Source organism: Miscanthus floridulus, chromosome 15 (genome assembly GCF_019320115.1).
Source record: "Miscanthus floridulus cultivar M001 chromosome 15, ASM1932011v1, whole genome shotgun sequence".
NCBI classification, from domain to species: Eukaryota; Viridiplantae; Streptophyta; class Magnoliopsida; order Poales; family Poaceae; genus Miscanthus; species Miscanthus floridulus.
The window spans coordinates 15,347,536-15,372,924 of NC_089594.1; the positions used below are offsets into that span (position 1 = coordinate 15,347,536).

General features: G+C 42.9%; 2 pseudogenes; both read right to left on the reverse strand.

Annotated features, from left to right (window-relative positions):
* Nucleotides 1-4,163: 4,163 nt before the first annotated feature.
* Nucleotides 4,164-10,754, reverse strand: LOC136507062 (uncharacterized; annotated as a pseudogene).
* Nucleotides 10,755-11,290: 536 nt separating this feature from the next.
* Nucleotides 11,291-17,757, reverse strand: LOC136507063 (uncharacterized; annotated as a pseudogene).
* Between the last annotated feature and the right edge of the window lie 7,632 nt (nt 17,758-25,389).

The following is a 25,389-nucleotide window of genomic DNA, read 5'->3' on the forward strand; positions in this document are numbered from 1 at the left end:
TTTTGAAAACAATTTCAGCTCTACTAGTGTAGTTGAGCTGTACCTAACAGTCCCTAAGTATACCTTGACCCGGAATCGCTAATTTGTGTCGTTTCTTAATTGCCTTTTAGACCACCATATGTACAGTACTATTTTTTTTTGCTTGTAAGGGGTGAAAACGGTTCGGATATTTTCCGACCGTATTCGAGACCGAATCCGTTTAGAGGGGTTCAGATCTGTCCGTATCCGAGTCGGATATTCAACATCCGATACCATATCCGTATCCAAATACTATCTGTATTCGAATCCGAATCCGAATCCAGACAGAAATATGAAAACAAATGTAATATCAGTGATATCCGTCCGTATCCGATCTGTTTTCATCTAATCCATTGACATTTCAATATCGATCTTTTTAATGGATATGATTAATGTTCTGGATTGCGTTGTAACATCAGTACAACATGGTTGTTTTTGTTCTTTTGATTTTGCTGTAGAGTGAAGGTAGCTTGTGCCATAGCATCAGTGCTCCTTTTCATCATGACGTGATGATGTTTTGGCCGTGACGTACGCAACGTAGTTGCCACTTGTTACTTCATATAGGCTTTGATTAAAATTTCATAGTATATGGTTTGTGCATAGCCTTTTTAATTAATATCATTATTACTATACTCTCTTAGGTCCTGTTCGGCTGGCTGAAAAAACAGCTAATGCTGATGCTGATCTGTTGTGAGAGAAAAACATTATTATTTCGCTGAAACGGTACTGCTGATAAGTTCAAGCGAACAGAGCCCTTGTGTACTCCATGTTCGCCTTCATTCATTTATTGCAAGGGAGGATACGGTTGAACCGTTGCTTTCTCAAGGATAGAAACGAAACCCGGTAAAGCTACCCAGAAGCTTCCTTTGTCTGTGTTTATGGCTGCAGCTCCCAATAATAATCGGCCTTGCTCAACGATAAGTCTAGGGTAGCTGGACATATATGTACGTAGTGATGATGATGGGGGACTTCCATTCCATGAACGAGGAATCATTACACAGTGATCAGAAAAAATTATGCTTACTGAGTACATTATTACACGAGTGTTGAGTTGGATGATGATACATTCATGGTTAAATGAAACCATGGCCATTGCAAAACAGAAACCAGGATGGACACCATTCCTATATATATGTCAGCATATGATTTTGTAGAGGGCACTACTACACTTATTTTTTAATCAATTCTTTTCAGTATCTTTCCCACCAATAATGCAGTTTGACACAATATGTATAATATCTCATATGCTCCTTCACCTGTTCAATTATTGCCACTTAATCTTAATTCCAAATTATTGTGCTAACCAAGAAAAATCGTAGTGATAGTGACAGTCCAATAAATAAAAGGAGGTGGTCATACCTCCATCACTACCGGAGACCGGCTCTTTGTCGAGTGCCAAGTGGATTGCCGAGTGGTTTTTTTCGGGCACTCGGCAAAGAGCCGAGTGCGGAAAAAAAAACACTCGGCAAAAAAAAAACACACTCGGCAAAAAAGTTATTTGCCGAGTGTTTTTTTGACATTCAGCAAAATAGGCTTCTTTGCCGAGTGTTTTTTTACACCCGGCAAAGAAGCTCTTTGCCGAGTGTTTTTTTTGACACTAGGCAAAGAAAATTTCAAAGCACATTTTAAAGCAGTAAATCAATTCAAATGAAAAAGTTTTCAACTATAAAATTGTATAACTCATCAAGATGTTGTTTTGGTCTTTTCTTCATATGACAAAGTGAAAGTAAATTTGTTCACAAATCTAACATATCTCTCTTGTAGTTTATGAAACTACAAGAGAGATATATAAGATTTGTGAACAATGTTAGAACGATCATGTCGGATGAACAGATGACCGAACAACCAAAATAAACTTTGTAGATCTCAAAAAGTTATGAAACTTTGTAATTGACAACTTTTTGATTTGAAATCATCTTGTCATGCAAAACTGTGTTTGAATTTTAAAAATTTAAAATTCGAACTTTTCAAACGACCTCGGATGAAAAAAACTTCCTAAACTAAAAGTGTAGATCTCGAAAAGTTATGAAACTTTGTAGTTTACAAGTTTTTTATTTGAATTCGTTTAGGGCCTCAAACAAGCAATTTACACTCGGTTTAGTATAATATGTGGGGAACCAAAACGGAATCTAGACATAGGTGGCAGTGTGGTGTAGTGGTTAGAGGAGGGGATGCGCGAGGGAGAGGTCGCCGGCCTCGTAGCCGCGAATTTTACGCGAAAAAATGGCGGAGATGGGCGGGCCCTGGCCGGTGAGGGCCTCCACCGATTAAAAAAAATTCCCATTTTTTCGGGTTTTTTTCGGTTCCAACTTTGCCGAGGCTTTGCCGAGTGCCCGACAAAAGACACTCGGCAAAGACGCCTTTGCCGGCCCATTTTTTGCCAAGTGGCCTTCGCCGAGTGCAGCACTCGGCAAAGCCTTTGCCGAGTGTAAATTGAGCTTTGCCGAGTGCCCCTGGCACTCGGCAAAGCCACTGAGTCCGGTAGTGCATGCCACTGCGGCACCGCAAGCAAGCAAGAAAGAAAACACTCGCTGCTACTTTTGCCCACTTTGCTGAGCCTGAATACCTGATCAGAAAATAACAAAAAGAGTCATGGACACATGAAAGTATAGATGAGTTTTTATGCATTAGTTTTATTTAGCACAACTGAGCATGGGGTTAAAGTATACCGTGTGTTCTGAATAAAGTTTATGAGACTTAAAATCCTAATCGATGCATGCATGCGTGGTCCTTGAACTGAACAGAAGGTTTGATAGAGGCATTATTGCGTGGACCGCAATATAATGTATTGCCATCCGCATTGGATGCTGTGATGGTCTGTATGTTATATTTGTCTTCCTGGCCAAGGAGGACTAGGAGCATGGCTGTGCAGATCAAGATTTTCTCTTTTGAGCTAAGAATTACTGTCATACTGGAACCCAAGTATGTTACAACAAATCAGCTGGGAAGTATGTGCAGTTAAATGAGGTAGGATTTATCTGAAAAAGATGAAGCAGAGAAACTGAAAAGGCAGTGGAAATCGTCAAGTGAGCAGATCATCGACGTGCAGGAAGGCACTTGTTGGGTGGAGTGGAAGCTAGCAGCAGCCGCACCTGCCTTCTTTCAAAACACACAGACACAGGTGCAGCTGTCATTTGTTTTGTTTTGTCTGGGGTCTGATCCAGCCACTTTCATGAAAAATTGTAATACTAATTCTGGACTGCAAAATGGGAGCCACAAAACTACAATTTCCAAAAGTTTTTGCTTGTGTAACTATTTGTATATTTGTCTAGTCTTGGATCTTCCTTTGCCTATCATGGATGAGTTGGAGTATGGCCTCTGGCCTGTGTCTGTAGCAACTCATGATCGATCATGTATCCATCCGCTTCATCTGGATGTTCTTCTCCATCTGCATGCCGGCCAACATGGCTGGTGATTACTTCCTCACCAACGAACTGAATGGCAGGTGGAGGCGTGGAGCATGGCCAATCAGTCGCTTGCTTGATCTCAAGCAGCATGCAGATGCTGCTCACTGAAGGAATTCACATGGTTTAATGCATCATTTTCTTTTGTTTCACAACAATGGTAATCACGCCTTTCGCTAGACTATTGTGCAAATATAATGTAGCCCTGGTGATTAGTGATTATCTTGTTGATTTGTGAAGATCGCGACAAATAGGAGGTCAATTAAGCTTATCACACGACTCCGATTGCTGATCAGCTAAACAATGACCTATGACACGTAAGTTGTGTGGATTTGGTTTACCATGTATAAACAAAAAAAACTCGATCTGCGGTGCCTAGATAGCCCCCGGACATCCCGGCTTAAGAAGAAGATCTTCTCACGTAGATCGAGAAAATCCCTGAACCCCTACCCCACCCATACACAGCGGCACAGTAGCTCCGTGAAATGAGCTAGCCACAGACCTGTGCTTTGGATGTGAGGTAGACGAGGGAGTTTTTTTTCTCCCTTGGTCACTGCGGCCTAAGCCACAAATAAAGAGTGAGTTCCTTAGAACTCGAACTCTGACCACCCTAAGGGGAGGTACTGAGCCTGCACTGACCACTCGGTCAGCCAGGCCGTTCCCACCATGCATAAACAGGATACACTTCTTTAGAAGGTTCTTTGAAAAATGTTTGCTGACAACCCATCATAGATGGCAAAGTCACACGCGTGAAGCTAAGTCAGATGCTGATGCATATGACTTTGAGGCATTATGAAAATTGTTGGATTTGCACGATGATTGTTTACACAAGCTGACCATAGGAGATTCATGCTTGGACAGACAGGGAGGTGGTGTTCATCTGCTGAATTTTCTTCAACCATGGCCAACACATTTTCACCATAGAACACAGGGTGATGTTGTTCATATGTCTTCTGTTGTTAGAAAATAAAGATCGAACATGAGACAATTTTTTACGTGGGAAGCCCTGGCGGGAAAAACCACGGGCGCCAACCGGCGATCTTCACTATATGATGAGATTTATAAAACGTAGGGCCAATGAGTCGTCTGCTCTTCCCGTGCGGCTTACAAGATGTATATAAAGGATGAACATAATGCAGTCCAATATGGAAACAAATCTGCTAAACACATAACCCGAACCATGGGCCCTCCAGGCATCCCCGCAAGACTCAAGTTAGAGTTTGGATCGTATTCCAACATATGTGCCCTCATCATCCAATAAGGCATCGTCCTAGGTGGCGAATTGATGAAAATCTAGTGTCTCACGTAGGAAGCGGTTTTCACATGCATCTGTTGAGTTTTCCTGTGCCAGCCTTGATTTATAGGCCAGCGATGTCTTCAGTTGCATGCAAATCTGTTTCAGCAATGGGTTGTTGAGAGAAACTATTTCAGCATAACATGGAGAAAATAAGTTATATTCATCGGTTCACAAGAACAACAACATGAAACAACAATATACCATAGTTCAATGGATGCAGAGTGATACTCTTTAGATGTTGTTAAGAGCAAGCTGGCACTACCAATAGTTTATAGCTAATATGAAACTAGATACTGGACTCAAACTTCTCATCCCCATATAATATAGTTTCATATGAATCTAAATTTATGTAATGCTCAATTTTTTTTAAAAAAAGCAGAGTACTGAAAATGCAACCCTTATGCAAGTGTTCAGAAATGCTGAGCATTAATAGCTGCTTATATAATTTATTTAATTTCAAGATTCAGATGTAGTAATATTCATTCATCAGTTGGCGATGAAGTATCACCTATTGAATGTTCTTGATGAATTGAAAATGAAGATGTATGTAATTCACAAAAAGACATGAAACATGATAACAAACAAGTTTGATCAGAAAAAAGATTACCAAGTCATCATCTTCAGTTTTGTCCCCTTTCTCCTTTGTTTCTAGCAAGAGCTTGTTTTATACTTCTAGAGCACATCTCTGCTTCGCAAAATCTGGATCGACAACAGATTTTTGTTCATGGAGTAGAAGTTTTGCTTTAGCAGCCGTTGCATTAGCAACCTGAAAGGATTAATAGGGGATAAAAGAAAGGGATCATTGCTGGTAGATACCACAAAATAATAAGTTATCTGAAGCATTCATCTAATGTCGCTGAAAAGAAAAAAATTATGTTTTAAGAAAAAAACAGTTCTGCTATTTCATTGTAAGCATAGAAAATAGCTTACTCTGCTATTATGATGATCACGGTCATTTTTTTAAAAGAATCAGGCAGGAGTAATGCTTATGTTTTGATAATGCTACAAATCGTAAGAAAACATTAGGCAACTTCAGCTGGTGGTACCCTGTCAATTCTTGAGTCTCGACTATACTACAACTCCGTAGATGGGTAAAGGAACTAGAAATAAATAGATTGGCAAAATAAAGGAACTGGAAATAAGTAGATCAACAAAAGGAACTAGAAATATTTCTTAGTAGAAAATACAAACATCTGTATGCTTTCCTGTATTATACCCAAAACTAATGCTGTACCCCATTTCATAAGACTAGAAAACATAAACTTTAATGTTGATCTGACAACATGACCACTAAATGTTTCTCTACATAGAGGATGTATAATATCGTATTTGTCATTAAGATATAAGCATGTGGCACCTGACGTCGCGAGAAGCGCACAGTTCAGTCTCCTGGGCTGTAGATTCAGGTTAGTGGTGAGAGATCAGGAGTGCTGGGTTTATGTGTATCTACTGCTGAATTCGGCATATGAGAACTTGAACTGGCAGGTTTCCTTCTAATCTGAATTTTCTTTGTTTCCTCAACTCAATGATACTGGATGTCTTATTATCCACAACTGTGAGCCCTTCCTGTTAAACAAAGGAAGCAACGGATCATCAATTTACAATACAGCTCAGGGTTATGCCATTTATAGAAATAAAGAAACAAAAACAGATGTGCAGAGTTAAATAAAAACACATTACTTCCAAAGCATTTTTATATTCTTCCATCCACTAAGCTGGTTGACAGAAGCAGAAAGAGCCTCAGTGGTTTTCTTCCAGTGGTTTCCAAATGACCAAAGGTCTGACTCGTGATGCTACATCTCCTGCCTGGAACAACAAGAGTTACGGGCCTGAAATTACAAAAAAATAGTTTAGCTGAAAAAAAAGAATGCCTGGAACAACATTTCAGAAGAGAGAAACAATGTCATATGTGACTGTCAATATGTTCACATATTCAGATACACTTGCTGCCTCAGCTGATATTTTCTGGATGTAACGGTTTTGCTACAAGGCTGTTCTTTCCTTAAGTACTTAAAATTCCCTTATCTTTACTTGCCAAAGTTTTCCACAACCCATGCTTGGGCTCATTTATGGTTTTTTTTGAAACAAAGGCAGGAGCTCTACCGCTCAATTAAGACGAATGAATTTTATGTACAACAAAGGCTCACCAAACGAGATGCCCACAGAGCACAAACATGGCACACTACCGAGGGTCATCGTTGCCGAGCATGGAAGCACATCTACCAGCAGCTCTGACTTCCGATGGCAGGTCACCCACGAACCTCCTTCCGATGGCATATGCTCATTTATGGTTTTGAGCTATGTGTAACTGTATGGTGAAGCAGAATCCTGCAAAGGAGAAGTGCTGTGACAGAAACAAGGTGATTGTGCATATCAGATCACCAAATGAGCATATGCATCATGAATTCATGATCTAGGACATCTAATATAATAAAGTGGAACCAAACAATCAGCAGCCATTCATGACATGCCACAACAAGAACGAAGTAATATAAGGACATGGTCTTTAATGAGACAATTTTCTTTCCTCCCTAAAAGTACCCATTCTGAAGCGGAGAAACGGGTTCGTCTTCCGCGGTGAGGCCCTCAATCTGAGACAACTACTCCTATCTTGCAGAACTGAAGCAAACCAATGGCGCGTCAGAATGCCAAAAAGAGTTAAAAGGGTGGTTGATGAGTGGTGTAGATTGTTTGATCAAACGAGAAGTTCCTAAACGGATTGCTCCTAGCTTACTCTCAGTCAAAACTTTGCAGCTGTGCATCCCCCCCCCCCCCCCCCCCCCCTTCTGTAAATCATGTAATCATGTAACAGGAGCCATATATCAATAAAAATCAGGTGGGGTAATCGCCCCCCTCCCCCCGGTAGAAATGTTAAAAAAAAAGTACACATTCACGGTATTAGTCATACAAAACTAAAGAACAGTGAAATAATGCAATATTGTACCTCAAGAGGAAAAATGCTAGAAAGTAATATGATCCAAAATTTGAAACTATAGGAGAAATTAAATTTGTTGATCAAAGAAATGAAGGGCTGGACAAGAATTGTGGATGGTGGCTCCACTTTAACAGAGAAGCATATGAGAATGGTACATATCTATATGAACAAAAAGCAATTCGGTTTGCACAGTCAATAAAATCATGAATCAAGGAGCATAAGCAGTTTTTTTATTTTTGGATCTAACCTGCAGATTGCAAGGCATGCTGAAGCAGAGTTGAGTGCGTGAAAGGCATGCTGAAGCAGAGATTTAGCTTTGCACACGTGCAATGTAGGCAGTTATATCTATATCCGGCCTTGTTCCCTTTAATTTCTGGCATTCACATAAATCTCGGCACAGCAATTATCTATGTATAGCAGTCGCAGTGAATCAGGGATGCCCTCCTTGGGCAGCAATCTTATTTTTTGAGTTCCAGTGATACATAATTCCTGGAGAGAAGGAAGGCGATGCAACCCCTGGAAGAGGGACTGCAGAGCCCTGCAGTTACTGAACCGATGCAAAAAAAGTCTCCAGTCTGATCCGTGATGCAGCATCTCCTGCCTTCAGGTTTTCAAATGACCAACGAAAATTAGGGGATCTGAAACTACAGAATAAAAAGTCGCAATATAAAAGGAAAGACAGCCTGGAATACACCAGAAGTTCACTTGTGACTGTCTCACCTGATCTTTGCCAAAGTTTGCCACAATCCAAGCTTGGTGCTCATTATTTATGGTTTTTTGAACGATATGTAACCGTATGATGAAGCAGAGTCCTTCAAGGCAAACCAGCGTATAATCTCATTGTCCTGTAACAGAAACAAGGCAATTGACCATAAAAAAAAAAGAAACAAGGCAATTGTGTGTATCAGATTATCTAATAAAGTCATAAAGATGAAGTAAGCAATCCGCAGCCATTCATGACATGCCACAAGAAGAATGAACTAAGTAATAATGGCATGGTCTTTATCCGTTGAAACAATTCTCTTTTCTTCCTAAAAGTACCAATTTACGGTACGAGATTCAGTGCAATAATGCAATATTCAGAAAAATGCTAGAAAGTGATATGATCCAGAAATTGAATTTGTAGGAGAGATTGAATTTGTTGGATAAAGAAATAAATAGTTGAACATGAATCGTGAATGGTGGCTCCAATCGTAACACAGAAGCATATGACAATGGGTCATATCTATATGCAATTAAAAAAAAAAACAGTTCAGTTTGCACAGTCAATGAAACCATAAATTGAGAAGCGTAAGCTGTTTTTTTTATTAGGAACTAACCTGCAAATCGATGTACAAGGAAGAGTTAGAGTGAGTGAAAGGCATGCAGAAGCAGAGATTCAGCTTTCCGCGTCCCGAATGAAGGCAATATATGTATATCTGGCCTTGTTTCCCTGAATTTCTGGCATTCCTCATAAATCTCGGGACTGCAATCATTTTTTAAATTTCGCAGTGAATCGGGGAGGCCCTCCTTGGGCAGCGATCTGATTTTTTGAGTCCCCTAGATTCGTAATTCCTGGAGAGAAGGAAGGCGATGCAACCCTTGGGGGAGGGACCGCAGAGCCCTGCAGTTGTTGAACCACAGGCCTTGGAGAGACGTGAGGAGCCGAAGCGCCTCGTCCGGCTCTTCCGTGAACTTCTCCGTCCACATAAAGGCTCTGGAGGGTAGGCTGCAGATGGGAGCAACAAGCACTGCAGAGATGCTGTCCACATAAAGGCTCACCAGTTGGAAGGAACCGGCGGGCATTGTTTGGGTCCTTGCCACCGCTGCAAGTACATCTCCTGCTACAGAATAGGGCTCAGTCTCACCATCTCTCTCATTGTACACCGTCAAACGCTCGAGGTTGATTGTGATGAGAGAAACAAACCCATCCGCTGTGATATCCTTGCAATTAAATAGTTCTAGACTGGTAATAGATGTGAGATTCGCGAGCAGAGCCATCGGCAGCGTGCTTACCTCACCCTCAAGGCTAAGTTTCTTCAGGGAAGGGGGGAGAGGGTAGATGATGCTCTGAGTCTGAGCTCCTCCTCCTCCCATGGGCCACCGAGAGAATAGCTTGTTACAATTTATTATGGCCACGGACTCAAGCGACGAGATGCCACAGAATCCAACTCCTCCCTCTTCCTCCACAGGCAGGATCAGATTCTTACACCCACGGAAGCAGACATTTCTCAGCGAGCTGGAGGGTGGAAACTGCAGTACCGCCTCCTCATGATCCTCATCTGATGATGCGCTGACATCCAAACGAGAAAGAGTTGGGAAACATTCGAACAAATTTGACAAGGATTTTCTGGTAAGAGAAAATTGTCTGAGTTCGAGAGTTTGGACTGTGTGGAGCACAACATCATCATCCATTCATCTCAAAAAGGTTTCCTCACATCTACTGACCTCTATATATCTTAGGGAATGTAGCTTTTGAAGATCCATAAATGAGAAGCATGATGCATCCTGAATTGTCAACCTTTCTACATCATCAAGATTATGGAAAACCAATTCAGAGGGCTTCCAAATGTCCAACTTAGCACGATAATAAAACAAGAAGTCTGTATAAATACGGGATACCATCAAAGTGTGAGGCAAGGGAGGAAGGCACAACTTCGGGCAGTTACTAATGCTAAATTCACAAAGACTAGGGAACCATATGGTGTTCTCTTCTGTAAAAAAAATTGGCCAACCCGAGAATAGCAGCGTAGTGAGCATGGGACTATCAGTGCAGCTGATTTTTTCAAGCCTTGAGAACAGATGACAGTTAGCTCCCCCAACCCACTCCACGAGTTCCGGCATATCACAAAACTCAACTTCCTTCAAGTGTGTGAAACTTTTTTCTGTAGTGCCACCGAAGAAGTCAGGTCCAATCTGAGATAACCCAATAATGTTTTTCAGCTTTAGCTTTCCTAAGTGATACATCTGTCCAATAGGTGCAAGGTTGGCCCACGACACACTCTAGATGTAGGGTCTCCAAGTTTTTCATGTATAAGATGTTGCTGCAAAACCAACTAGGACCAACAACACCACCATAGTTTACAATGCAAAGTCTTCTAATATTAGAGTGTGGCTAGATACTATCACTACAGGAACTGCTGGCTTCCCCGAGTGCCAGTTGCACTCGGGGAAGGCCCAGTTGCACTCGGGGAAGCCTTCCCCGAGTGCAACACTCGGGGAAGAGCCTCCGGCTAATCCTCCCACGGGAAAGGCGCCTTCCCCGAGTGTCGAAAATCGTGCACTCGGGGAAGGCTTTGCCGAGTGCCGTGCTGGCACTCGGGGAAGACTTGACGCCGTTGGCCGACGGCCGACGCCGTTTTCTTTTTTTTTTTTTATTTTCTTCCCCGAGTGCAACACTCGGGAAAGATTTTTGAATTTTTTTTTAAATACTCTTTGCCGAGTGCCACAGCTAAGGCACTCAGCAAAGAAATTTGTTTTTTTTTAAAAAAAATCCCTCTTTCCCGAGTGCCACAACACAGGCACTCGGGGAAGCCACCTCTAAAATTCTTTTTTTTTTGCTTTTCCATGTAAACAACAAAGCATATATATATATCACAAACCACAAATCAACATCAATATGTCACAAACCACATTTATATATCACAAACGACCAAATTTGTCCGAAATCCATAATATATTACAAACCACACGTTCAAAAGTACACACTATTCCAAGTTCACAAGTTCAATACATAAAAACGACTCCGCAGTACCAATATCAAAGTCAAAGTTATAAAGATAAAAATAAATAGATCAAAGTTTCACAACATTTTGTGAGTCACTATTCAAAAGATGACCAAAATCACATTTAGCAATGTGAAGAAGAGTCAAATCTGAGCCACTTGAGAAGAACACCTACATGTGAACAAGAGTTGATTAGCAATGTGAAAACTGATTCATCGTTACAAAATTCACCATGCTCCTATGTTCCAGATATATATATTCTTAGCCAAACACTTGCACTCAGCCAAACAGTTACCTTAATTTCACATTCATATATTTGCATATGTTTCAAAATTCACCATGCTGATTCAACATTACAAAAGCTTGTGACCTACTCCTATGTTCCAGATTCATATATTCTCAGCCAAACAGCAAACTAGCACTCAGCAAAACAGTGGTGAGAAAAAAAGAAGAGATGGCTGCACTTACATGAGCACTGAAGAAATGATCACTGAAATCCAACCTATCAACTTTGAGTGGACCAATCTCCATTAAGCCTCAAATCATCTGCTCTAATCATCTTACGAAGGCACATCTCCAATGTTCCTGCTAGCAAATATAATGCATATCAACTTAACAAAAAATAGCTTGCAAAGCATACTTATCAATTATTGCACTGACTGCAGGCACACAAATCTCACAGTATCATATTCTACTCTCTGCTACAGTGATTCCATCTTTGTTCTGGAATGAAAGAAAGGACAACTCTGACTCAGTTAAATTGCTAAAGAAAAACTGTGCAGAGCTCTCTCTTTCTCTCACAGGTTGCACAATGACATTCAGACAAGTAAAATGACAGGTTGCATCCATTTTCAGACAATGCAGTGACATTCAGTTTTCAGAAGAAAAAACATGCAGTACTCTCTCAGGTTGCATCCATTTCTGTACTTAACAGGAAGAGGTGATGAGGCTAATTTTAACAAATATAACACAGGCATAATTTTTCAATATAACTTAGACGATTAATGTTAATTTGCAGTGCCCATCATATATCAATTATGGAACCCACACAATATCAGGATTGTAAGCATAGGCCAAGATGCCTGAATCTGTCATCTAGTAAAAAGTTAGCATGGGCTAGCCTAATTTCATTGAGCAAACTTTCCCATTCACAAATCATTTCCTCAGTGGCCTAGTGACAAGTAGATAACTTTTAATTAACTGAGAACAGCGCAAAAAGAACTTACTAGTTCTAAAATGTCCAAGATATGCACATTATATGATGACGACACCATCTGTTGCAGGATATGCACATTTGAGATAAGTCGGTTCAAGAAAAGCCGAAAATAAAGGAATAAGGAGCTAGCGTAATCAACAGCCAAATACTATCATCAACTAATATTCTCATCACTGCAATTTCTAAGATGATTCAAACATTTCAAATAGATGTACAAGATTGATATAACGCAAGGGAGGACTTGCTGGTTCCCAGTTCAGGAGGCAGAAGAGTGAACATCTAAGAAGACGGAGGACCTCTCGCACTCGTAGATGACCATAATTTATTACCTCTTGCACTCGCAGATGATGAACATCTAAGAAGACGGAGTCACGCTGTCTTTCTAGTTGAATTACGAATCCGAAGGGGATGAGAGAAGTACCTGCAACTCTCGGCGAGCAGCACTGAGATCCGGCGAGGGGAACGCCGCACGGCCTGGGGTGGGGCAGCGAGCGCGGCTCCGCGTGGCGTCACGAGCGCCGCCACCGCGTGGCCGAGCCCAACCTAGCAGACATAGCACCTCATAATCATGTAACAAACTATTATAGAAAGTAAAATGCAGTCACACCTTTGAACACCCTCAATCTTCTTTCTTTCTCTTAGTCAGGACACAAATGAATTTATCAACCTGGCAAACTATATTGGTTGCCTCCACAATTATGAAGCAACATGTATCTGTGAATGGTTTCTATTTGAACAGCCACTGTATCTATACTGTAAAAAGCTTTGAATGAGAGGGGCTAGAGATTTGGGCAACAGCTAAACAGCCACTGTATCCAAAGAGTTGCATACAACGTTGGTCTCCCCTTTAGTACCTAATACAAGACACTGCAAGAGATAATACTGCAATAAAATAAGGGACGAAGCTACAGCAATCCGGAAACATGCAATGTAGAGTTATAATTAAGTATTTTCAGCCCAACCGAATTTTAAGTATAGAGTACATGTAAACAAAACAGCAACGTTCAGGTTAGGTACTATTCACTATACCATCATATATGCAAATACGATTAAAACATCTTGGTGGCTATGTACATCTCAAGGGAACTTCACAGGTCATCACTCACAACTGACGATAGCATGCATTTGAAGCGTATGTAATAATGGTTCATATAACAAGCAATAAGATAGCATGCAAGATTGAAGCGTATGTAATAATTGGTACCAATAAAATTGCAAACCCACCTCCATCTCCAAAGTGAATAGCAGAACGGGCCAGCTGCAGAAGTCCACCTGCACTTGAGGAGGAGCACAACGTGTTTAGCACGAGACGCAAGGCATTGCTGCAAAAAAAGAAAAGGAAACAATAGGCATTGGTAAATCGAAGCACGGATCTGCAGCTGAGTAAGCAAGACTAAGATGGCATTAGTAAATCAAATCACGGATCTGCAGCTGACGAAGCACGACTGAATGAAAACATCAGGCATTTTATTAGTAAATAAAAATCTAATCCAGGATCTGCAGGTAAGGAAGATGAAAAGACGGGAAACGGAGAAAACCTAACCCAGGGTGGGCGGCCGGCATCGATATTCCAACATCGAAGGCGACAATGTCCGAAGGAACGCCGAGAACGGCTGATGTGGTCGCCGACGGAGGGCACTGGCCCCACACCCGCGCTCGTCGCCGGGACATCCGCGGTGGAGGCCTGCTTGTGCTGGGGCCGTGGTGGTCGCCGACGGGACGTCCATGGCCGAGCCCGCCATCGGGACGGCCGCTCGCGTCAGGGCCGCCCGTGGTCGGGAAGCCGTGCCGGGGACCCCTGCACCCGAGAAGCCGCAATGAGGGCCGCTCGCGCTGCTGCCCCGCTGCGCCGGTGGCTCCTCCGCTGATGCGCCATGCGAGAGGAGCAAGAGAGATCTGAAGAGGAGGAACTGGCGTGGGGGAGGCGGAGGCATCGCGGGGGGCGGGAGGCGAGGTCGGGAGAGGCGGCGGGGGCCGGCCGCAGGGGCCGGGGAGGGGGCGCGCCGGCCGGACGGGCCCCGACGCGCAGGGACAGGGACCGCGCCGCCGTCTCGGGCAGCGGGGGCGCGCCGGTGGGGCCTGCGGGGGCTGGGGGCGTGCGGCGCTGCGGGGGCGCGCGGCGAGGGCTGTGGGGGCGCAGTGGCGCTGGGCCGGCGAGCAGCGTGGCGGTGGCGCAGGCGCGGCGAGCGGCAGCGGCGGAGGGGGCTGTCGGCGGCGGGGTAGCGCACGGGCGGGCGGGCTGGCGGGTGTGGGGTGGCCAGGTTTAGATAAGGCCTGGTGGCCCTTTTTTTTAAGTCTTCCCCGAGTGCCATGTCCTGGCACTCGGGAAAGGGTCTCTTCCCCGAGTGCCTGTGAAGGCACTCGGGGAAGAATTTTTGTTTTTTTTGTTTTTTTTATCTTATTTTTTTTGTGAGGCCTTCCCACATTATTTAAAACTCCCTGTTCAAATTTAGGATAATTTTGACTTTTTTTTTGTTATATTTCGTTAGTTTTTTTCGTTTCGTTGAATTTTTTTGCATACTTCGAATTTGAACTGCAGGTGCATGAAATAATGGAATTTGGTGATTTAAAAAATTATATTAATGATATTTGGTGTATGTTGATGCCTTATCCAGGAACTCGCATGAAATGTCGAGCATCTTGTTGACGTAACATGACGAACAACTTGCGGGAAAAGTGTATTTAAATTATATAAAATCCGAACGAAGTCCGAAAATCACGAAACATGTCTGGGTGTCGTGTTATCGCATGTAGAGGCTATGATAAAAAATTGAGAAGGTTTCGAGCAAGTTGTGATGTCGGATGCCTAAAACCCAGACATCTCCGCATGTGATCACTTGTAGAGCCCTGCGGAGATGTCTGGGTTTTAGGCATCCGATGTCGTAACTTGCTCGAAACCTTCTCGATTTTTTATCATAGCCTCTACATGCGATAACACGACGCCCAGACAAGTTTCGTGATTTTCGGACTTCGTTCGGATTTTATATAATTTAAAAACACTTTTTCCCGCAAGTTCTTCGTCATGTTACGTCAACAAGATGCTCGACATTTCATGCGAGTTCCTGGATAAGGCCTCAACATACACCAAATATCATTAATATAATTTTTTGAATCACCAAATTCCATTATTTCATGCACCTGCAGTTCAAATTCGAAGTATGCAAAAAAATTCAACGAAACAAAAAAAAACTAACGAAATATAACAAAAAAAGTCAAAATTGTCCCAAATTTGAACGGGGAGTTTTAAATAATATGGGAAGGCCTCACAAAAAAAATGAGTCAAAAAAACCAAAAAAACAAAAATTCTTCCCCGAGTGCCAGAGAAGGCACTCGGGGAAGAGGCCCTTTTTCCAAGTGCCAGGACAAGGCACTCGGGGAAGGCAGCCTCTTCCCCGAGTGCCCTATTCTGGCACTCAGGAAAGGGACTCTTCCCCGAGTGCCAGGGAAGGCACTCGGGGAAGATTTTTTTTTTTTAAGTTTTAACGACGTGGGCGGGGTGAATCGTCAAGTACCATGTTTCTTTGCCGAGTGCCGATCTTCCCCGAGTGTTGCACTCGGGGAAGAGGGCCTTTGCCGAGTGCTGCTCTTTACCGAGTGCCAGGACCTCTTTGGCACTCGGAAAAGCCTCTCTTCCCCGAGTGCAATTATTCCCCGAGTGCAACACTCGGGGAAGATTCTCTTTCCCGAGTGCCCGATTTTTGGCACTCGGGGAAGCCAGAGACACTCGGGAAATTTTGCCTCTCCCGTAGTGTATCTAGGATATCATCTCCAGCGGACACTCTTGCTTACTGTTCCAAACTAATCCCAACTCTACTAAATTTCTCTTTGCCATTAGTTTGGCATCTTAGCTTCTTGTCTGGTTGTTACATTTTCAAGCCCATGTATATTGAGCTCTCCTCCAAGGTCTTCTAGTTTCCCCAACTCTCCTAGCTCAAAGCCAATGCTCTCTTTCTTAACATGGAATTCTTTCATTTCTTGTAAAAATTTCATTTTCCACACCTCAAGAACATTGGAATGAAATTCTTTCTTAGCAACAAAATGGCGTAAATTTTCAAGGCGGCAAATGTCTTTAGGCAGAGAACAGCTACTTCCCCATCGGTTAACATCTAGAAATTTCAAGTGATAAAACCTGGACACTATGCTTGGCAAAGATACTTTTGAGTAATGAGGCAAATTTTATGGAACCATGGGAGTTCATGAATATAGATAGAACACGGAGACCTTTTGTCTCCTTAACAGTGTCTCTTAAAACATTGATAAGGTGTAACCTACTGTATTGTCCAAAAATCATCAAACTCCGCAAATTCTTAATATCTATCCTTTCCTTCAATTTATCCATCTCTTCCTTAAAATTCTGAATATGAGTGTCATGCATGAAAATGGACAGGTAACGAATAGTTTTTGGGATTTCATTTGCCTCAAAACTAGAACAACTGATATAGGCACATTCTTCTAATGAAACGATAAGTGAAAGATCATGGAGTAAAGCATGCATTACATAATTATTATCATCTCCTTTTATAAGGAAACCATTATCTAATAGTTCATCCAAATAATTTGATCCTATGTCCTCAATTTTTTTATTCTCCCTAGTGTAATCTATGATGCCAAAAATTACTAATATTAATGATGCCAAATAAATATCATCAAATTAGTTATGAAATATATTTTTATATTAATACTATTCTCATAAGTTTATTCAAACTTAAGAAAGTTTGACTCATCATAAATCTAAAATTGCATTCTTTTTGGAACCGAGGGAGTATTGTTCATCGTAAGTCGAGGAATCAGGTATAAACTGACAAAGGTATATAATAACCCTCCGGTCGTAAATATACTGTCTTAGCCTCTTAGGGCGATCACAATGTAATTAAAAAGTAACCCATATCCAAGTAAATATTTATTATAGGTAGGTTAAATATCATGTGAGTGGTCCATAGCAGGAAAATAACAATATCGAACTTTAATCAGCCTACAAGATAATAAAAAAATAGTTTATGTACTGTACATCTAACACAATACACTAAACAAACATAGAGCCGTTGGCCCTTTCTCCCCTGCCTTCTCGGTCCAAATGAGCACGGCATACTGAACTCCGTTTCCTCACTAAGTTGTCTATAAGGCAGTGTTTGGTTGAGGACAAGGTGAGATGAGATGTGGTTTATAGGACGGGACGAGCCCATTTTCTATTAGGTTGAGGATGGATGGAACCAATCCGTTTTATGTTTAGTTCAGAGACATCAAAAGCGAAATCAGCTGCTGACAGGTGAGACCCATTTATTAGTTTTTTCTTTTACTTCCTCCTCTTCCTTTTTGCTTCGTTCCCAACCAGGCATCTTCCTTGTAGAGCTCACGCGTGCGCGTGCACAACCAGCAACCGGAGCTCTGTGCGCTCGCCCCACCTGCGCGCCACTACTATAAAAAGCATTTGTAGGGGCGGCTGACGATGGTTTGTAGAGGCGGCTCGGCCAGCCGCCCCTACCATACCGTCTCTACAAATTATGTATTTGTAGGGGCGGTTCCCATACCGCTCCTACAAATCAATTTGTAGGGGTGGCTGGTAACAACAGACGCCCCTACAAAATCGATTTGTAGGGGCGGCTACAGTACCAACCGCCCCTAGAGTACATTTTTCCGCAAAAAAAAATAATCAAATTTGCAATTCAAATTCGACCTGAACATATATTTTGTCTGATAGCAAATTTACAATTCAAAATTAACTTTACAAATAAATTCGACCAGAAGTAGATCTGGTAGCAGTTTGTCTGATGTGGGTTCAGTAAATCCCTGGAGTAGAAAATAATAAGAGTAATTACAAACACTTGCTAGATTATACATATACAAAGGGGATAAAAACCTTATAGTCTGTTACCAACCCTGACATAGTCTTCAATTGTGCTCCTAATATCCAAGTACAGCTCTATAGCTGAAACAGGAACTGCAGCCCAAGATTGTACACCACTTAGTAAGGATAATAAGGTACGAAAGACATGTCCCACAGCTCCAGAGACTGCATTCAGCACAGGACCACAGGTAAGATATCTCAGAGATGAATGAAGGGTGCAGAAAAATAGCAGTTGCAGTGGTCATGGAATTGTGCTAAACTATTATTCACTCATATATATCAGAGATACTTCATGGCAGCAAATGTTCAGAGTTGTCCTACAACAGCTGCGACATACAACGGATTGATATTTTTGTGACACTTCATACAGTATCACTTCTTTTAGAAGACCGGCATTTCTCTATCCTTACTAAAAGAGGAACTAGTAGCAGTTGAAATCTAGATATTGGATAGTTGAAGGTCAGTGTATGAAGTTGAAAACCACCATTCGAAGACAGGCACCATAGGTCCATGCAATATAGTTTTGGAATGAACAGTCAACAGTGAGTAAAGACATGCAAGGGAAAGTAACTTGCCTGGTAACAGCCAATGATAAGCAAGGATGGATAAGTAGGATGGAAAGTACATGAAGTGAACTTTCTCCCACTGCAGTTAAGCTCATTCACAAAGCTCTCATCGTTCAAAGACCACACCTTCACACTGTCTTCACTGACAGACACCACATATTCGCCAGTGGGATCCCAGCACACGGAATCAACACCCTTAGTGTGGCTCTGCAATTTCCAAGAAATCAGATTATCAGGGTTGCTTCAAGTGACCTCTTCTCAATAACAGGGGAACTATAGTGATTAATATATAAATGAATGCTGACTACAGTTAGCAAGATTATTTTTAGATAAAGGAAGGTTCCAGCCTCTGCATCAGTAGGGGCGCACAGCTAGCAAGGTGTGACTTGCAAACATATTCAAGTTAAGCAAACTGTCCTAGAGTGCACCTCAGTCACTTACGAACCTCCATTGTAAGATATTGGAATTTTCATCCCAATATGTGTATTCTTTTGCAACAAAAAAAAGTATATGTTTTGATACGAAGTTACAAACCAACCTAATAGATCCAATATGTGTGTTCATTGATCACAACAGATCATGTATGAGTTTCACAATATTCCTTTGAAAAAAAAATCCATGTAACTGTCGACACAGAATTTTTGTCTCCGTGCCGAGGACACACGCAACAAGCCGGAAGGGTCCGCTCGATGGAGCAGATCCGCCTAGCTTCAGCGCAAGGGTGGTCGATCCTGCGCAATCCTCCCGAGACGTGCCAGTCAATTTGACCCTGCAATTGACAAGGAGAGAAAGCTCATCAGTAATTAAGGGCGGAACGTGCCGGTGTTGCCAGGCAGTCCCGAATGTGTGGCTCTGAGAGCCGATATGAGAGGAGATCGACTAAATAGTCGATTCCAGCATATTCATAAGAATAAATCGATTAAAGCTCATGGGGTCGTATAAGAAGAATCGATTATTATTCAGGATAAATATTATTTAAGCAAATATTAATCAATGGCAATAAGATATCAATGATGATCGGTTTATACTGAGCCAATGATTACAAGTAACCGAACTCCTTTTTATAAAGAGACAATTCAACACCACTTAACCATTTAATAAAGATAAATCTAATGAACATGTTAGATCTCATCTATCGCCATGACCAGTGGGGCATGAGGCAGAATCATGCAAGCCGTAGAAACAACAATAGACTCGACGACCCTAACTCATTACTAATATCAGTGGGGCATGAGACAGAATCATGCAGGCCGTAATACAATAATAAGATCATGGGGCTAACATATCTTTCAACTTATCTCTACTTCAATGATCTCGTAATGTAAACTGTTCGTGAAAGCGTTCGATATCGGCTAAACAGCCGATTCAGGCATAGCGCACAGTTAAGGTCATGCCTTCTCAGGAACGGATCTACCAACTAACGATCCCCACTCCACGGTGCTAATAGTGGGGTGAGAGGCAGAATCCCACAGGCCATGATAACGGGCCATGAAACGGTTCTCGCTAATCAATAGATCTACTCAAGATCGAACATGTCTTAACCGCATGCTATGCACGATTAAGATTGATATAAAACAGCCGATTAAAGCATAACTCATCGTTTAAGGTGTAGATGAGATCAACTTTAGATTAGCAAACGATGGGTTAAATAAGATATAAGGCCGATCCAGATCAATCTCAATCGGGCAGAGTGACATTGCTGTAATTAGATAAACGATGAAAGCAATAAGCAATATCGGTAACTTAATGAATCTACCAAAGACTGCCATCCTAAGGTAGAGCCGATAACTTGACCTTGATCTAGTTCAAGCAGTGGGGTGTGAGGCAGAATCACACAGGCCATACTTGAACTAGGCAAGAGTCGATAACTAGCCTATACCAGAGTCGCAGTGGGGGTCGACCGGATCGATACAGCCATACGAACAGAGGTATGACGGTACTTACAGACAAGCAGTGGAGGTTGACTGGATCGATGCAGCCGTACTCGCTGAAGAACTCGCCGAGATCTACTCTACTCCTACTCCTAAGGGGTGGCCGGAGCCGAAAAAAGTAATTGACTTGTATTTGATTGATTGTTTTTTTTACAATAGCCAGGGTTTGGTATTTATACCTGGAGTCTAAACATGAATCCTACTCAAGCATGATTTGTTACAACCTTTGGCATAAAATGAAAATATTCCTAATTTAAGATAATTTGGACTCTAATCTTTCCCTTTTTGTAGAGTCCAGCATGTCTCGTCCCAGCGCCAATCATAGCCTCTGTCGTTATCTGCTGGCGCTATTTGAAGAAAGTCGATTCTAGTGCTGCATCCGAATCAGCTGGTTCCGATCCGCACGCAATCGATTCCTTGCTGACATGATTTTGGGAGTTCTCGAGCTGAGATCCTCCTTCCAAATTCTGGTGTAAACACATGCCCCCCAATTTTGGGATAAAAGTAATTTTATTCCAAAATTATCCTGTCTGCCTCCCTGATTGGTCCATAGTCACGGGTAGAGAACCTTGATCTGGGGTCCACCGTTTGTCGCCGCTTACATCCATTCACGAGCCCATGCCTCAAAACTTTTGCAAGGGCACCACTGTTTCACGGGCATTTGGATTCATCTTCCCGGACCGGCTATAAAATGCTCGTCTGACCCTGGCGAGAGCAACTCGACACTTCAGCCATGTTTTTCTTCCATCCGTCTTTTCGAGTGCTCCCAACTCCGCTGGACCCTCCATGGCCTAACTGCCTCAGGTCATAGGGCCGACTCCGTTCAGCCTCTGGGGTCTTCCTTGTCAATAGCTTATCGCCAGCTTCCTTGCTACCTGGGGCGGCGGATCAACAATGATGACCTACTCGCCACCATTGACAGCCACGGCCAGAGTCTTGCCGAATGTCTTTCTCTCACAGAATCAACCCTGACCATGGCTCGATGTCGATCGCCCCCCGTGGTCGATTCAGTGGATGATAAATTGGCCAAAGCCGAAGCCAGAATCATCGGTGAAATATCATAACCTTTGTTTCCTTTCAACTTCACCTTCAGGATTCTGATTATCTCCCTTTTGAACTTTTTAGATTTGTCCGCTCAACTGGAGAGCCTTCAACTAGCTGCGGAATACGCAGCAGGATTTGTCAATGCTAGAGGTGTCGTCCAAATAGTTCGCCTGTATGACATCCCGAATCGCGCCAGGGAGGTCGCTCTTCATGTTGTCCGTCATGGTGCTGCCACGGCGTTGGCTGCCGCATAGGCTCGTTCTGGCCACAATCTTCGGCTTCTTCCTCACGGTTTTCCGGATGCGATGCACCCTGGGGATCACGAGCATTTGACTGAGGATTTCCTTAGCGCCGTCGACTCCATGGCCTTCAACACCCTGGCCGATGATATAGTAGGCAAAGTGTCTTCCGGCCCATAACTTGTAATAGGTGGTATTTAGCAAACAATTTCTTCGTCTTGAGTGATTTCTCCTTTGTTTTATATTCCACATTACACGCATCACTCTGTCGGCATAATCGATACGCACTGTACCGGCTTTCACCCCTTTCGGGTTTACTTTCTCGCTAGCAACGATACCCTTCCAGTATCGGCTACTAAAACTGACGACCGAGCAAATCGGTTGTTTAGTACCAATCCAAATGCTAGGGTAATATTCCTTCAAATATTTCCCATTTGATTGCTCTGCTGAATTTTCTTTCTCTTCTTAGTATCTACAAGTATCACCAGGCGCATAACATTTTATCCGATAAGGTCCTTCCCAGTTGGCTAACCTTCCACCGAACCTGTTGTTCCCTAACTTGATCGGTGACTTTATTTTCCAGACTAAGGCTTCTTCAGAAAATTGCTTGATCTTGACCTTTTAATCATAATACCTTGCAATCCTCAGTTTATTGGCTTCAGTGTTTTTCAAGAGCATGCAGCCGAAGGCACCTCAAGTCTTTAAAGTCATCCATCACAAAATTCTAGTAGACTTCGGCTTGATAAATCATTTTGCAACGTAACACGCCTTGATCCAGTTTGAACTTCCCAAAGAAAGACTGCATTGTATTTATGCACAAGTCCATAAGGTGGTCATATTAGCTCCTATGCTCTTGGTCATCAAGGACAACCTATTCTTAGCCTTCCCCAGAGTCTTGTCTCCCTTTTACATTTTGGAAGATCGGGTCCTGAAGGTGAAACAGGCTCGGAGGAGTTTGTTTGACCGCGAAACCCCTTTGGCCAAGGGGCATTCGAACAGGCGGGAGGTTTAAAGAATCACTACAGTCGACTGATCACCTTCGCTCCGGCTAAAGAGCCGATTCTTTTGCAAATAACCGATTTCAGACTCTCGATCTCAATCCCACTTAGATCTAAAAACACGGCTTTTGTCAAGAGAGCCCTTCGATTTCCTATCCTCAGTTATATAGCGCCGTATTTCGACATTTGTGGAGTGGCGTTTCGCCTTCTATTAATTGCAGTTGCCTTTTGCGCGTCCCGAGGCGTCCGCCTATTCGCTTCATGCCTTCAAATACCAACCGAGGGCTTCGGCTTCAAACGCCTCTCTATCTGCAACTGTTCCTTCGCTTTCTTCCGTCTACCAAAACCTTGCAGCGGTTCCATTCCTCTTTTCTCTAGATTCAATCATTCCTTATGGCCGGCGAAGGTAATCGAGGTAAGCGCGTGGCAGAGGAGACCCCGGTAGAAGACATGCCGATGAACCAGCGTCTCCGACGCATAAGGTAAGATTGGCAACCCCTGTTCATGATGATCTATCCCGTCTTACCTATAAGCTCATTGTGAATGACAGCCTTCACCCTTTTCCTAGGACTGACAATCCCGTCGATGCTACATCTTCTGCGCCGGCTTCATCGTTGGGTTCTTCGAACTCTTATAATGGTGATGATGCCCGGCGCTTCTTCCGAGAATGGAGGGCGGCTGAGGACTGCTATTCCGAGGCGATTCGGAACAACGGCCAACTGGAGATTCGTTTGGGAGTCCTCCAGGCTGCTCTTAATGCGGCGAAGGAGGAGACCAACGCCGTCCGAGCGCGGCTGGCGGAGTCTCTTCAATGTAGTAGGTAAGATGTGCTCCATGAATGTTTCCATTCTAGTTTCCATTGCTTTCGTCTTGATATTCTTCTGCAATCGCTAGCCCAAACGGTGCAACTGGAGTCTCTTCAATTAGCGGCGAACGTGGCCGCGGACGCCGTCAATGCCAGGGGTTCCCTCATTGATGCTCGTCTCCAAGACATCCCGGTCCATGTCTAGGAGATTGCCCTTCACGGCGTTTGCCACGGCGCGTCAGTGGCATTAGTTGCGGCGCAGGTCCAAACCGGGCATGATCTCCACACCATGGAGGTTGGCTTCCCGACCGACGATGGCCCTGAGGGACATGAAGATCTGATAGAAGATTTCACCACAGCGGTAGAGGCCATTGTGGACATCACACCCGCTTAGGATGTGGTGAACAAGGTCTTTGACTAGTTTGTATTTAGGATAAGCCGATGAATGAAGACTCCTGTTCTTCTTTGATTGTGCTTCAGTGTGACATCCTTGCGTATGACTGTTTTTGCTTTTTGTTTTTGCTCTATAGGCGATACATATCATATCAGTTTTTATTATCTTTGAAGATTTTTACTTTTTGAACTAGAGGCGATACCCTCCTGGTACCGGCTATTGGAGCCGAGAACGAATCGGCTATCAAATTTAGATGTCAGAATAACATTTCTTCATGCATTTTTCATTCCAAAGATCAAACGATTGATCAATCCAAGTCAAGCATCATATTAAGCGAAACAGAACTTCTCTTAAGAAATCCATTAACTCTGAATCACACTTACACTTTAATTCAATATTCACATACGTCGGCCTAAACCTATTTCCAAGACTCAATGTTTATTTTTCCTTAACTCAATGGCCGACGCGACGCCATGATTATTGATTAAAACAAACTTTCAGAGCCGATTGCTTGAACCGGCTATTGACCTTCATTATTAATCTTGATGAAGCCTCCTTCCCATGTTTTGCCAGAAATGCATTCAAAGTCTCCTAATTCCCAAAACACTGGATCGGCTGTTGCGATGCTCACAGACTCATCAGTGCGAACCACCTCGACATCATCCCCATGCCATTGAATCAAACATTGATGCATGGTTGATGGCACGCAACAATTTGCGTGAATCCAGTCACGACCGAGGAGTAAACTGTACGAGCCTTTTCCATCAATGACAAAGAACGTGGTGAGCAGAGTTTTACTCTCGATTGTCAACTCGATGTTTATTTCCCCCCGGGTCTTAGATGTATTCCCTCCGAAGTCTCTAAGCATCATGTCGGTCTCAAGCAAATCTCCTGGTCCCTTGCCAAGCTTACGAAAAGGAGTGTAAGGCATAAGATTGACAGAAGCACCTCCATCCACTAACATTTTGTTCATCGGCTTCCCATCAACAAAAC